The 15,934-nt window shown below is 38.5% G+C and overlaps 1 protein-coding gene across 1 annotated transcript in view; it reads right to left on the reverse strand.

Moving 5' to 3' along the window:
* LOC103589597 (uricase) overlaps window positions 1-15,934 on the reverse strand; it is a 72,609-nt gene that overhangs the window by 45,871 nt on the left and 10,804 nt on the right. The gene's annotated exons all lie outside the window — the stretch shown is intronic.

Below are 15,934 nucleotides of genomic sequence, written 5' to 3' on the forward strand. Positions count from 1 at the left end.
TTAATCAAAACAAAACAAAACAAAACACAATGGTCATCACAGAGGCATAGGTTGAAGGGAGAGGTATAGTTTAGCAGCAGACAACGTAGAAAATGATTCAGAGGTTTTGGCAGAAAACAACATGACTAAAAAAAGTGATTGGCTGGAATAAAGGAAAAAAAATAAGCTAATATAATCTTGAGTTTCATAAATAGAACAGATATTAGAAAAAGTGAGGAAATAGGCTTTCTCTATCCCATGTTAGTGGTCTAGGCCCCACCTTTATGAAGAATATAGAAAGTGTGGGAGTATATAGAAGAAATTAGCCAGAATGGTGATGGTTCCTGAGGCAGTAGAAGAAACAATAGAAAGAAATGGAAATGTTTATCCCTGAACAGGCTCATTAGAGATAGGATAGGTGACTTCAAATATATAAAAGACTGCTCTGTGGAAGAGTGCCTACACTTGCTCTGATGATGAGATCTGCCTAAATAAGTGAGTGCCGAGCAAAACCTCATTAGAGGGCTGTGGTTGAGGGGAGTCATGCATAGACTGAGGATGATCTTAAAGTCCTTTTCAATACCCAAATTCTATAATTAAGTACTAAATAGTGCGACACATTGTGATCATACTATCAGTCCAAAGAGAGATCATTAATGAAGACTGAAACAGTCAAGAAGCCTTCAATGGAGAGGCAGAAATCGAGGGCTCTTCAAGGAGGGGTGGAATTTAGACAGTTGGAAGAAGAGGAAAGATGTTCACGAAGAAAGGAATAGCACGAGGAAAGTCTTGAGGCAGACCTGAGTACCACAGAGGAGGAGACAACTGTAAGGAGTTAGGCTTGACTAAAGGAGAGGTTGTGCTTTGGGAAACCAAGAGGAATGAGACTGGACATTTAGAATGGGGCCACAATGCAAAGTGGGACCTTAATGCCATGCAGTGAATTAAACTCAGTGGGCAAACCCTAAGTATTCTTGAAGAGAAAGATGAACACCATGATAAAGGCAATGATTTAAGGCAGTTAAATCTCTGGCAGAGTCTGTTCAAGTCCTATCATTGATTTGAACTAAATCATATCCCTTCAGCCCTAAAACTGTTTATTATTTTTTATTCTATGCCATTTTAGGAGGCTTTTACAACAGTCTTGATGTGAGATGATGAGGTTCTGGTCTAAGATAGTAACAAATAAAACAGGAAAAGCAGGAAAAGATCAATGTGAGAGACATTTCCCCCCAAAAGCTGCCCAATTCATGCCTAAATTAATAATATCTATAGTTATTTTCATGATGAGAACCCAACATATAGTAGGTGCTCAATAAATATTTGCTTACATACCAAAAAAGATCAAATTATTGAACACTGGCAAGATATCTGCAAGCCTTTGTGTAAGAATGGCAATGGATTTGCATATGCTCTCTCACTCAATTTCTTTGTCACCAGTGTCCTGCAGGTGGCTGGCTGATCATGGTCAGGTGGAAAACACATCCTCCATTGTAAATAGACAGCCTCTGAGACCTAGATAACTGTAACCTTATTAGACCCATGCTCCATATGGACCAGTTGTTATAATCTGGTGTAACCGGACCAGGCTTGTATGAGGCAGCACCATAAAGGGATTCAAATGATTTGTTATACATCTTACCAGCACTTACATGAATGTAGCCCTTTCCAGTTAATCACTTTAAAAACGAATGTAGTCAAACAAATGCAGTACTTTTCAATTAATCACTTTAAAAGCCTGTCCTCTAGTCTCATTCTTTCCACCATTTTTGACACTTCTCTTTAGAAGAGGCTTGCAGAAGCCACACACCAGCCAAACAATAAATGTCTCATCACTCTGTAGGCAGTGGCCCATACTGTGTAACTCTCTGCCAAATTCTCTTTAAACCATCAACACAACTCCCTGCTTTATGCAGTGACAGTCAGAGATTAAGATCCTGGCTCTCCCTAGTCCCTCTCCACACTTCTTTCCTTGTTAACTGGCTTCTCTTTTCATCTCTTTCCACATGCTCCATTTACTTCTACTACTGCTTGATTGTGGTTGTTTCCCCACACTTTTTGCAAAGATCTTTGAGGAAAATGTTAAATATATTAGTGTAATTTGAATCAGTAAAATATATCACTCTGTGGGTGCCCAGATGAATTTGGGAGAGAGCATAGTACAATTCAAGAGCTCTGGAATCACACAGCCTGGGTGAAAACCTGGCAATGTCGACCTTCAGCAAGTACAAGCTGTTTGACCTTGAATGAATTACTTAACCTCTCTAAGCCAGTTTCCAAACTGTGAAAAACGAATGTTAATAATAGAAATAAGATAACACTTACTTCAGTGCCTAGCACATAAAAACTTTATCTTCCATTTTAAAATGCCAGAACAACAACAAAAAATAACTATATTCATTAATCATATTAATTCAGAGGTTGGGGGAAAGTAAACTGTCTGTACTACATTCTAATAACTGTTCAATTTCATGAAGAAATCAGTCCAACAGATTGGTGTAAATAGAGTAAAGGAACCGAGAATGCTATTTGTTCGAATGTTTCCCTTTCTCCATGGTGATTGTGTTTTTTCAATAACAAGTAAAAATCAGTCATTTTTTTACTTTATCTCATGCTCGAGGAATCAAGAGGAAATGAATGCAGGATATATTCACAGAGAAAAGGAAGCTACAGACATAGCCTTACAAACATCCAGGAGGGTATTTTGCAAATGCTGTCAGTATGAACATTCCCGATACAACATCAACAGCAGACTAAAGGGCACTGCCGCAATTATTTGCAGAGTAAACAGGCATGAGGCCATGAGATCAAGGTTTTGGAGGATTAAATTCCAGTTCTGCCACTTTCTAGCTATACAGACTCAGATGACTTACTTAGACCCTCGAAGCCTTGATTTCCCTATCTGTAAAATTGAGAAAATTAAGAAAAACAATATACGTAAAATTTTTACACAGGGTAAGCAGACAATGTACAATGTATCCCTATCCTTTTAAGGGCAATGTTAGCTAAATGGAATTGTGTGTTCTGATTCGGGTTTCTAAGCTGCATCACCTTAGTATACGTGGTGCTTTGGTACAAAGGAAGACTTTGTATCTGTATATTAGGCAGCTAGGTGTTCAATAAATATTTGATAATTTGTTTTGGCTTAATGGAAGTACTTCGTGTACACAATACCTAGACTAGGATCAACTTTCTTCATAACCTTTGTTATGACACCAGTTTGCTAGGTCTGCTGCATCCTAATCTAATCCCAGGATCCTATCTCTTTCATTCACCACTGTTTTTCATCATTTCCTGTAGTATCAGGACGTTTCCAGTAGTTTGGCAGGAGAGCTATCCACAAAAGGCAATCTTTTTGATATATCCAGACCATGTTAAGCTTCCACCTATGTTCTATTATCACGTATGTCTGGGAAGTATTTAAAACAGAGTTGGGAGGCTGGCTGGTTAGCTCAGTTGGTTAGAGTGCAGCCTTATGACACCAAGGTCACAGGTTTGGCTCCTCATACTTGCCAGCTGCCAAAATAAATAAATAAATAAAAAGAATTGAAGGAAAGGAGTAATTTATTTATTTATTTATTTTCCTAATGATTGTCCTAAATAATAAATTGACATCAATATCATATATCTATGACCTTCTGAAAAGGGCTATCTCCTTTTTTCCATTTTGGGTGAGAAGATTGTTATAATAATCCTTGGAGGTCACTGATTTTATTTATTTATTTTCCTTTTTTTTTGTCTTTTTTTTTTTTTACTGACCGGTAACGGGATCGCAACTCTCGGTGTCGCGCCCGCACCGGGGACCGGCAACGGGATCGCATCCCTCGGCGCTGTGCCCGCACCGCGCTCAGCCAGTGAGCGGGAACTGGTCTCCACATGGGATCCGAACCCTCGGCGGGAGCGCTGCCACGCTCCCAAGCGGCGCACTCTCCAGTGTGCCACCGGGCCAGCCCAGGAAAGGAGTAATTTAAATGATTGTCCTAAATAATAAATTGACATCAATATCATATATCTATGACCTTCTGAAAAGGACTATCTCCTTTTTTCCATTTTGGGTGAGAAGATTGTTATAATAATCCTTGGAGGTCACTGATCAAATTAATTTGGAAAAAATTTTATCTCATAGGTTAATTTTTCGCATTTCTTTACTGTTTTTAACATAGTATTTATTTTAAAATTTTAAAATATCTTTTTTCTTTATTTATTAAAAAAGAAGTATACGTTCACTGGAAAATATTATAAGACAGTGATAAACGAAAAGAAGAAAATTCAAAGTCCTTCCACAAAAAACAGATCAGTTGGGGCTGGTGATTGGGGGAGGTGGAATTCATTAAAAGGGGCATGAAGAAACTTTTGAGTAAATTAATTTTGAAAAAATTTTATCTCATAGGTTAATTTTTTGCATTTCTTTACTGTTTTTAACATAGTATTTATTTTAAAATTTTAAAATATCTTTTTTCTTTATTTATTAAAAAAGAAGTATACATTCACTGGAAAATATTATAAGACAGTGATAAACGAAAAGAAGAAAATTCAAAGTCCTTCCATAAAAAACAGATCAGTTGGGGCTGGTGATTGGGGGAGGTGGAATTCATTAAAAGGGGCATGAAGAAACTTTTGAGGGGATATGAGAATGTTCGGTGTCTTGATTGTTACAAATGTGTAGACATTGTCAAAATTCATGGAATGTATACTTAAAATGAGTGTATTTTACTGTATGCAAATTTTATTTCTACGAAGTCAACTAATTATTTTTCAAAGTACTTCTGTCATCACCCATACAAAATTACTGTTAATACTCTTATGTGCCTTCTTTTAAATGTTTTTCTATGTATCTATATATATACATATATTTGTGTGTTTACACAAAGAATGGTATCACTTTTGATCAAATGTAATTGGTTTTTATCTATTTCAATTTTCTACTTTCTTATCTGAAAGCAGATTTTACGACCAAAATCAACTGCACCCACAAAGCTTATTACATAACACCCAAGGGGAAAAACTGCATTGGGGAGAGAGAAACTGAAAGCTAGTTTGACTTTTACAGCCTTCAGGATCTGATTATTGACGATTTAACAACCATTACACACTTACTAGGCAGGGTCTTGCTGTATAAACATTGTGTAGCAACATTTGCCATCTGTAATTTAGTAGCAGCTGACTACTGAGAAACCCACTGCTGATACCCTTGACTGCATCACATCTGTCCCTGAAAATATGATTCCACATGTTTTTTTGTACCTGATTCACAACCTTCTGAATCTGGAGTTTTGCCAGACACTTTAAAGGAGAGGACGACAGAACATTCTGACCACTTCTTCTGAAGCCAAAGCTATCATTTGTGGGGGGAAGGGGTTGTAATTCTGAATCCCCGAGAACCAGCTCTCTTTTATCCTCGGGAATAAGGAAGGAACAAGAGGATGTCAAGTCAAAACCACCCCGCAGTTAATTAACATGGATGCCAGCCTAAAGACCTGAAGGCAGGGGAAGCAGCAGATTACCACCTGGCTCTTGCCTCTGCTCCGTGGGTACCTGTGTGCATGTTTGTGCAGGTGGGCTGTTCAGACAAGAGAGAGGCAGCACTTCCTCCTGAGGGAGTGAGACAAAGATCTAACTATAGGGTGATCTCTGGGGTAGTGGGTAGAGAGCAGGAAAAGAAGCTATAAAAATCCAACCATTTTTGCCAGGGACAAAATAATTTGGCCCCACTGATAGAAAAACAAAAACAAAAACAAAGTGCTAGTCAGACTTCACCACTCATTTACAGCAGTTTCCAGTAGCTCAGGACCATATGCAGATAAGAGTGTAATCAGAGCCTTCCAATGACTCAGGTCTCTGCACCTCTATAAGGAAGAGTGCCTGGTGACCAAGGAGAGGCTGGCCCAAGTTGCAGGGTTTGCCAGTTGTGTCCCTATATCCAAGAAATCAGACTTGCAGCTAATCTCAGCTGGGGGCCTGGAGGCAGGAAGGTCTGAGTTCCTTTGGGTCAGGGCTCTGCACGAAGACACCTAAGTGGCTGAACAAGCTGTCCCTGCATCAGTCTGCACTTTGGAGATGGCTAGGGCCGCCCTCGGGCTCTTACCCAGCAGGTTTATACAAAGCAAAGGCAACATTTGAGAACCAGGAAATCAGGGCACACTGACAACAGCAGAAAAGTAACAAATGACAAGATGGAAAAACAGAGAACTCTAAAAGCACAGCTGTCTGGAGCCATTTAGCATTAGACCAACAGCCCCAGGGACCTCAGATGCTCCTGAGGGCTTGGTGGTATTATAGCATTGGACAATAATTGATGTCCAAACTGAGTCATCAAGAAAAGGTCAAATTGTGTTCAGAACATTTTGTTTAAGAAGGCAAAGTACTATGTAAAACATTTTGGAAAAATCACTTTCCAAAATAAAATTTTTAAACTGGCATTTAGGTTTAGGTTATATGAGGGTGCTTCAAAAAGTTCATGGAAAATAGAATTAAAAGATAATATACATCTTTCCAAGAACTTTTTGAAGACCTCTCAAATTAATGTTGGCTATTAACAGTACCTCCACTTAAAATATAGATATATCCTATGTTATAATATTAAAAATCCCATCAAGAGGGAATTGATTTTTATCTATATATCTTACTGATACTCATATATATATACACACACACATACACAGGCGCAAATGCGCACACACACGTGTGTATTTTTTGATCAAATCCCACTACCAATTATTCTAGTTCCCATATCTTCTTACCTCTTCCAGAACCTGACACCATTATTTATCTCCTCCCACATATTCAGCCACTTGCTCTCTACTAGATCATTCTCTTCAGCATTAAACATGTTCAAGACTCTCCCACCTTGACAACAAACAAATGAACCGGCCTTGTTCCTACAACACCACTCTTCCATAACTGACCTATGCCTCTCTTTCCCTTCACAACCAAACTTGTAAGAAAAGCTCCAATCTTATGGCCATTTCTTCAACGAATTTTCTCTTGCTAATTTCCAATGCTATTTTTTAAAAAAATTGTAATCGTATCTCGCACATTTGACCACGCCCCCTGCATAAGCCATACTTCCCTCAAGGTCCCTGGGACATTGCTCTGCTTTATTTTCTTTCCACCTGTCTTACCAGGGTCGCTTTTCAAGTTTCCCTTTCCTCTGTTCGAACCCTAAATGTCAATATTTCTCAGGGTTCTGTCCTTGGATCTCCTCTCACTTGAAACATTCTCCATGGGCAATATCATCCACTATTGCTTTGATGGCACGCGTGTCTATATTTCTGACAAAGTTCTCACTTGTATATGGATGTGTGTACACAAGCACACATATGTGAGTGTGTAAAACAGTGTAGTGAACATCTCCACCTGGATGGCACTGAAAAAGTACCATATCCATATTATCTTTTTGCCCATCAGACCTGCTCCTCCTTGGTTTTCCCTGCCTGGGAACGTCTCATCCAGTAACCCAAGTTTGTAGACATATAGACTCTTCCATTTCCTTCATTCACTCATCCAAATAATCATTACCACCTCTTGCTTCTGCCTCCTTAATATCTCTCAAATCTATCCCCTCCAGCCTGCCTTAGATGCGCTGCCTTACCTGCTCTTTGGATCAGGGAATGTCTTTAGTCTTCACCTTCACACATCAGTTCTCTTTGATTCCTGAACTTTCTGCCTCAGCTCCTTGGCTCCTCTTTGGTAATTTAGATTTGGTAACCCAGCTCTTCCAATTTGCCTCACCACCACTGTCCTGGAACTCTAGAAGATTTATTACCACTCACAATCCAGGCCATGAGGCCTTGGTCCTGGTCCAAAGACCACTTTTCCCTTACTCTTACCAATCCATTCCCTCAAATAAGAGGGAGAGAAACAGGGCAATTTCTTTCAATTGAGGGCACTCCCCTACAAACCATAGCTCAATTATAAATAATTATTACTCCATATTGAAGTTCTTTTGTTGTCTTCTATGCTGTGAATTATTTTAATGTTCTTGTCTGCCTACTTTAATATCTAGATCAGTTATGAGTCTGCTTCCATTATCTGCCTTTTCTCTTGATTATTAGCCACATTTTATTGCCTTATCACATGTCTACTATTTTTTTATTGTATGCCAGACATTAGATATAAAAAATATCATAAAGATTCCAAATGCTACCAGCTATCAGAGTTTCTCCCTTTCTTCTGTTAGAGAGGGTAGTAAGGAATTGGTGGTTTCAATTACAATGAGAAATTGGGGTGTCTTGGGCATGGACTGCAGTTTTACTAAGATTTGCCCTTGTTCCTAGGGCATGGTCCTTCTGGGCTTGTAATTGTGAACCTAGCAGTCCTCATCTCCTCCACCCTGAAAGATTGAAGGAGATTCAGCTCTGCCTTTCTGAAGTTCCAGCCCAGCTTTTTAGCCTCCTGTGCCCCATAGAAATGTCTGGCAAATGTCTTGAAGAAAGACAGGAGGTGTATCTGAGGCAAAGTCTCCAGAAGGTCTTTGTTTCCCACACTTTGCAAGACTATGGTAGATAGATTCATGTAATGTTTTAGAAGCATTTGTCCTAGTTCCATAGCCCCCTGTGCAGTCTGAAGTACCAGAATTCAGCAAATGGTTTCCGGGGAAAATCAGCCATGTGTTTGAGTCTCTCACTTCTTATCAGTCACATCATTCTTTTGTAACTGCCAAGAACTTTACTGGTTTTTCTCAGCAGAGGTTCTCTAGGCCAACCCTTAAACGACACTCAGAAGCTGCAAACAATACAGATAAAGTAAAATATCAGCTCACTTTGGAAAGGAATCTACCTTCTCTGGAATTTTAGTTCATCTCATACGTATTACTTCCACAGAAACTTGATCCCTTTAAAATATGATTTTTGTCACTTATCCAAAATTATCAGTTATCCTAATTGTTGCACTGGGAGTTTTGGTCTCCTGCGGTACTACCTCTTACCCAGAAGTAGAAGTATCATGTTTGCACTTTAAAAAATCTCTTGTGATGTGCTCACTCATATGTGGGAGCTAAGAGAGAAAGGAAGGCAGGAAAGAAAGACCACAGTAGTCCCATGATCCAACAGAGGGAGCGAACATTCCTAGGGTTACAAATTGAAGTTGAGGGGAGAGGGGGAGGGGGAGGGAGGTTGGGGGATAATTGGAAGGGGACAAAGGGTACAAAAGCAATTTCTGGTAATGGGTATGTCCCCGATATGTATCTGGCCCCCACATCATGGGCAGGAGGGGGGACAATCAGCTTTGTATCTCATGAATATTTAAAATAAATAAATACATACGTACATACAAAAATAATCCCTTGTGATACCTATCTTAGTATTTTGTGCATAATACACAGTAACTGGCCATGAGAATTTTTAATTAGTGCATAAAGATATCATTTCCTCCTAGTAAGACAGTAGTATTTCACATGAATTTAATGCTTAATGACATACAAAGTATCTTCAATTGAGGAAAGAATGTGGTCCATACTTATTTAACTCTTACAATTCCTCTTATGTAGAAGTTATGTTAATAACGAGGAAGATAAAGACAGCTGCTATTTACTGAGTACTTACTATGTGCCCAGCACCATGCTAAGTACTTTACATACATTATCTCATTTAATCCCTACAATAAACTGGGAGATTGGTATTTCTCTCCCCACATCCACAGGGAAATCAAGGCTGGGAAAAGTTAAGTGACTTGTCTAAGTGCTCAGAGCAGGTAAATGGAAGAGTTGGAGATTAAACACAGTGTGTCTAGTTTGCAGTCCAGGATATTTTTCACCGTACTTCAGCTTTTTGTCTGGTATGATATCAGATTTTTTGTATGATTTAATTAAAATACTTGGGATTCTCCAACTTATAACCTTCCTTAAGCACTACATATATATCAACTATAATTATGAATGGGCTATCCCGAAATCATACTGAAAATGCTTACAAGCAGGGTAAGAGATTTGGTTGCCTCTTGGTGGTGGAGATAGTTTTGCCTTATTGAGATGACGTTTCATTGCCGGGTCTCAGATCTGGACAGCAATAACTTGTAAGATGAATGATTACTTAGGATTAGGGATGTGTTTGTGGCTGTAGTGATAAGTAAACCCAAACCTCACAGGAATTAAACTTATTACTTTGACTTCATTAGCACCTCACTGTGAACCTTGGAGTTATCCAGCCACATGTCAAACAGATCAAATCACACTTTATAATGGAAGAATATATTAGTAAAAACAAAACTATTCCATTTGTTTCGTTAAAATTCACTACTTTAAAAAAATAAAAACTTTAATGTCACACGTTAAATTATTTGTTGTCATTTGGAAAAAGAGAAAAATTAACTGAAAAAATATCAACCATTTTAGAAACTGAGGGAATAAAATAAACGCATGTTTTTTTGTGCCACACTAGATTTCCCTTGTCCATTTATTTCTCTTAAAATGCTTATAAAAATATTTTGATGTCGTGCTTCCATTCAGGGTACAAATGAGATGAGGGAAAAGTCAATGGGCAGATTATTATTTAGTCAGGTATATTACTAGATAAGGATGGGTGTACATAATAAGCTTTAGTTAAGGCATCATCTCTATTTCCTTCCTTATAAAGTGTCCTTGGAAATAAGTGATACAAACTTCTCTTTACCAAATAAGAATTTTAGAAAGTCAAAGATTATCAAAACAGTCCTGAGCTCTTAATTATTTCTGCCTGTGAGTTATTATTCTTCTCAGTGAGTTAGTAGTGTAATTATTATAAACAGTGTAATACTTTCAGAAAGAATTGTCTTTACCTGTACAGCTCCTGTATATGTATAAATTTCTCTAATATATATGTACCACATATATATAAATATATCTATTTAGCTATATACACACATACATATATATGTACACATACACACATAATGTATACATGCACTGTATATATATCTATAATCTATATCTATAACTGCACACACACACAGATATATGTGAGACAAGCTAGTTTTTTTGTGTAAATTATTTTAGAGATGTTTCCTGATCTTTCAAGATATTTTCAAATCCATTCTAAATTTCTCTAATATATATGTACCACATATATATAAATATATCTATTTAGCTATATACACACATACATATATATGTACACATACATACATAATGTATACATGCACTGTATATATATCTATAATCTATATCTATAACTGCACACACACACAGATATATGTGAGACAAGCTAGATTTTTTTGTGTAAATTATTTTAGAGATGTTTCCTGATCTTTCAAGATATTTTCAAATCCATTTTATCATTTCCTTTTCATAAAAGCGTGTGATGTTTATAAGAGAAGAAATCATGATACAAAGAGTTAAATGTTTTGTCCAAGGTCACAAAGCAGGATCCAGATGACAGCCTGTTCTCCTGATTCTTCCTTTTCATGACAGTGCCACCCTGGCTTGATAGGCTTCACTCCAGCTGACGCTGAGGACACCATGTCCCCATGATGTCTCCTTGAATCAATTCACTCAAGCAAAAGGTCATTTTAAACAGAAATCCAGTTTGACTGATTGCTCTCACTGTACTGACTAGTTTAAATAAAATAAGCAATTCAGTGTCTGTTTCTGTGTCACATAGACACAGCCTAAATACTGACCAGGTGCTGTAACGCCAGCCTCCATGACCCATTTTAAACCCTACCTCCTGCATTAAACACCCCTCTCTAATTAGAAAGTGACTAAAAGGCAGGACAGAAAAGATGAAAAGCCAGCAGATGACCCCTTCCTAAGCAAACACTTTTCAATTACAAAGGCTACAAAAAGCTATTTTTAAAAATCGCAACCACGAGGGAGGAAATGTATCGATCGTATCATTACTTTTTCCTCCTTGTTGCTAGGATGTGGTCTATATTAAAAGATAGTTGTTGCCTTGGCAAAAATCTTCCCAGAGCAAAGTAATAGTGCTCCCCCTGCTGACCAAGAAGCCCAGGCTGGTTTTTGCTTTGTTTTTGCTTTAAAACAAAACGAATAGGACAATTAGATGTCTTTAGCAAATAGCTTTGGCCTTTACTTGCAAAATTGTATTCCAAGGATATTAGAAACTTATTTAAACAATACTGGACATTTTCTTTCCTGCTACTTATGATAAAACATAAGGCAAATTCTGACTAGGTGCCAGGTTTCTTACTGCTTGGGGCTATTTCTTTGTTTCCTCTCTTTTTAACTCAGGGTGAGCCTAGTGATTAAGACTTTTCTCACCTTGATAATTTAAGCTCTTTAGGTACCATCTGAGTTTTTGAAAAGGCCTGGAGCAGGAAATTGCTTATAATACTAACTAGTGACTTTTGCTAATCACTAGTTACTTGTAATAAAGGAGAGGGAGAAAGAAAGAGAATTACACAGAGGTCTTCATTTCTTTCACAGTGGGAATTGCTGAATGCATCTTACATTAAAGCTGAGAAGTGGGAGAGGTGGCCTGGTCAGATTATGCAGGAGCAGGTGAGGCCCACTGAATGTGAGGTGCTTGTAACCTATCCAGTTAGCTATTGCCAGAGGAAGTAGAGTTCAAGAGAGAGGTTGGAAAATGAAGTTATAGATTTAAGAATCATCAACCTACATGCCAGAGTAAAAATTATGGGGAAGGGTATGATCATCCAAAGAGATAATGTAGAAAATGAAGAAAAGAGGACTGAGCATGGAAACTTGGGGAACATCACCAAAATTTAAAGAATAGCAAAAGAGGAACAATTAATGGAAACTGAGACAGAATGCTCAGAGATTTTGGAGGAAATCAAAGAGAAATTATTATTGGATTGAAGCCAAAGGAGAGAATTTCAAGAAGGAAGAAGTCAACAGTGTCAAAAACCAAAGAGAAATCAAGAAAGATGAAAACTTAGAAACCACTGGTTTTGTTATTTAGGAGGTCCCCCTGGGAGAGTTTCAGTACAGTGGTAGGGGTGAAAGCCCAATTTTAGTGACAGTTTATGTTTTTGTTTGTTTTTAAAATTATGTTTATTTTGTGTATGTATACATAAAATAGAAATAGCCCTCTGGTTTCACCCAGCAGAAAACATGCAACTTTATAGTGATTATAACCTGATCTTTAGGTTCATCTTCTCATATTCTAAAAGGGTATCAGCATCAGGCTTTTGGTTTCACTCTGCCTCAGAGAACCTCCTGAATGTTCCCTTCAGAAACCATAGACCAAGAATTACTCCATCTCAGAGATCCTGAATTCTCAAAATCCCTTCCAGACTCCAGCTTCTGTCCATTTATCTCCCTCTCCCAAGGTATACGTGGAGGGGAAAGGCCCCAGCCCCAAGTTAGTGGTTGGGATGGCACAATGCTGGGAGTTGCAAGTCCCAGTCAGGACAGGGCTGGACTGAAGTGTTGGGCAGGCTGGAGGACCCTGCTGCTGCTTTGAGTAACAGCTTAAATGAGAAATGAGAAATGAGAAAGTAAAAGTAATGAGGATAAACAACACTGTCAAGAAATTTGGCAGTGAAGGAGAAAAGGGGAACAGGGTGGTGCCCAGAGGGGAGACTGAAGCATAAGAAATTTTCCTAAGATCAACTGACTTGAACAAGGTTAATGAGGAAGAGTCAACGAATAGGGAGAGAAAGATGAGTGAAGAAATGATTGGTTCAACCTGTCCAAGAGAAGTTGGGAGGGAGAAAAGGATTGAGAGCACAGGTTAGGATTTGGAAAAGAGCAAGAATATACTTTCTTCTGGACAGTAGGAAAAGATGTACTGTTGAATGGAGGGGGTGATTTCAGGCAGATGGCAGTGAAATGAGGGCACAGAGACTGGTAAAGGTTTTATGCTAGAGCGGTTACTACAGAAAGAAAGGCAAATCAAATCAACTAAAAATTTGTGTGCAGTATTGAGGGGACAGTAAGACTGTAAATACAAAACTAAAAGAGATGAGCATAGGCATGGTTAAGTGGTTTTCTCCAGCAGCAATAGAGAAACCGAAGGCTTGAGAAGATAAAACAAGCAATTGGGAAGATTCAGAGTTATAGATTGTCATGGCCAATGGATGGACAAAAGAGCAATGTTTTGATGAGATTGTGGCAGTGGATGCTTGGCTGTGGTGTGCAGGAGGAACATGAAAGAAAATCAAGTTGGTATGAAAAGAAAGGATTGGGTGGAAGGCGGAGGTGTGGGGCTAACATTTGAGAAACTAAGATGGGATCCAAAGACCAGAGAAGCCAAAGGAACTGAAAAGCCGAGTTAGTGGGAGAATGAACTGGGAGAGGGAGATAAATGGACAGAAGCTGGAGTCTGGAAGGGGTTTTGAGAATTCGGGATCTCTGAAATGGAGTAATTCTTGGTCTATGGTTGCTGAAGGGAACGTTCAGGAGGTTCTCTGAGGCAGAGTGAAACTAAAAGCCTGATGCCGAAACCCTTTTAGAATGTGAGAAGATGAACCTAAAGATCAGGTTATAATCACTGTCAAGATGAGAATCTGTAGCAAGCTCCCATTTGTTAAGCCCCTACTATGTAGCTGGCATTCTGTGGGAGTAATTTGCACATGTTATCTCATTTAATTCTCATTATGAGAAGATGAACCTAAAGATCAGGTTATAATCACTGTCAAGATGAGAATCTGTAGCAAGCTCCCATTTGTTAAGCCTCTACTATGTAGCTGGCATTCTGTGGGAGTAATTTGCACATGTTATCTCATTTAATTCTCATTTTTTTGTTGCCACCCTGTAAAGAGTTAGTATTACTCCCATTTTACAAAAGATGAAACTGAAGTTAAGAGAGATTAAATGATTTGCTCAAGGTCGCTCAGATAGTAAATGACAAGGATGGAATGTGAATGCTCCCTGGGATATAAGCTCCATATTGTGTAATTCAGTGTTGTATCTCCAGCACATTTTAGGAGCCGAAAAAATTGACAAGGAATGAAGGAAAGAAGAAAAGGAAAGCACAAATTAAGGACAGAAAAATGAATGAAGGAATAATTCAGTGTTGTATCTCCAGCACATTTTAGGAGCCGAAAAAATTGTCAAGGAATGAAGGAAAGAAGAAAAGGAAAGCACAAATTAAGGACAGAAAAATGAATGAAGGAAGGAAGGAAGGACTTGAAAGCTCATATGCTTTCCTCTGTACCCCATTGCCTCCCCAAAGGGTGTGGTCTAATCATATGGCAAAAATCTAATTACCAGCTGGAAACACGAAGGAGCCCTCCAATTGCCCCCTTCCCCTTCCCCTACCACTAAACATAGGGTTTTATTTTTAAATCAGAGCTTAAACTAAATTAAGTCTCCTACATCAAGTCTTCCTGGTTATCGTCTATCTGTCCTAAATTGTCATGTGGGCCAAGTAGATAAAACAATCTGTTCATCTCTAACATGGACCTTTCCAAAAACTATCACAACTATCAGCTTCATGCCAATCCTCCCTCTGCTTCCATTAAAGTAATGAAAATGAGTTTAGATTTCTCTGAGGACAGAGAAAATTGATATGAAAGGAAATTCAGCTGGATTTTGCTGGTCAATAACTGAAGTGAGAATGAGAAATATTTTGGGTCTGCAAACTCATAGGGAAATGCTTTCTCACCACAATCACCGGAAAGGAGAACATTTTCACAAGTCTCTATTTTTGCTAAATATTTTTAAGAGTGTAATGTTATGATAAGAGAAAACTCAGCACTTGTGTACAGGCTCTTGAAATATTTTCAAGGACCCTCATCAATCCAACTTAGCCTCATGACACTCACTGCTGCAAAATGTTAATTTAAGCCTGTGACTGCCAGGGGGCTGGCACCTCACCCTCCAAGTAGATTGGGGGTAGGTAGATAATAGTCTCAAGTTCATGAGAACAGAGATCAGATCTCCAAGGGGCAGGAGGAAGTACGAAGTGAAGCTCTGGCAATCTTCAACTAGCAAACAGAATATTACTCTTCTGTGGAGTAATATTTCTATGGTGTCTACAGGCTGTTCTAGGAATTGAGGGGTGACAGGTTGGAGAACAGTGAGAAGACCTGTCTACAATATATAATAAGAGCTCTG

This window comes from Galeopterus variegatus, unplaced genomic scaffold (genome assembly GCF_000696425.1).
Source record: "Galeopterus variegatus unplaced genomic scaffold, G_variegatus-3.0.2 Scaffold707, whole genome shotgun sequence".
In the NCBI taxonomy this organism is placed as follows: domain Eukaryota; kingdom Metazoa; phylum Chordata; class Mammalia; order Dermoptera; family Cynocephalidae; genus Galeopterus; species Galeopterus variegatus.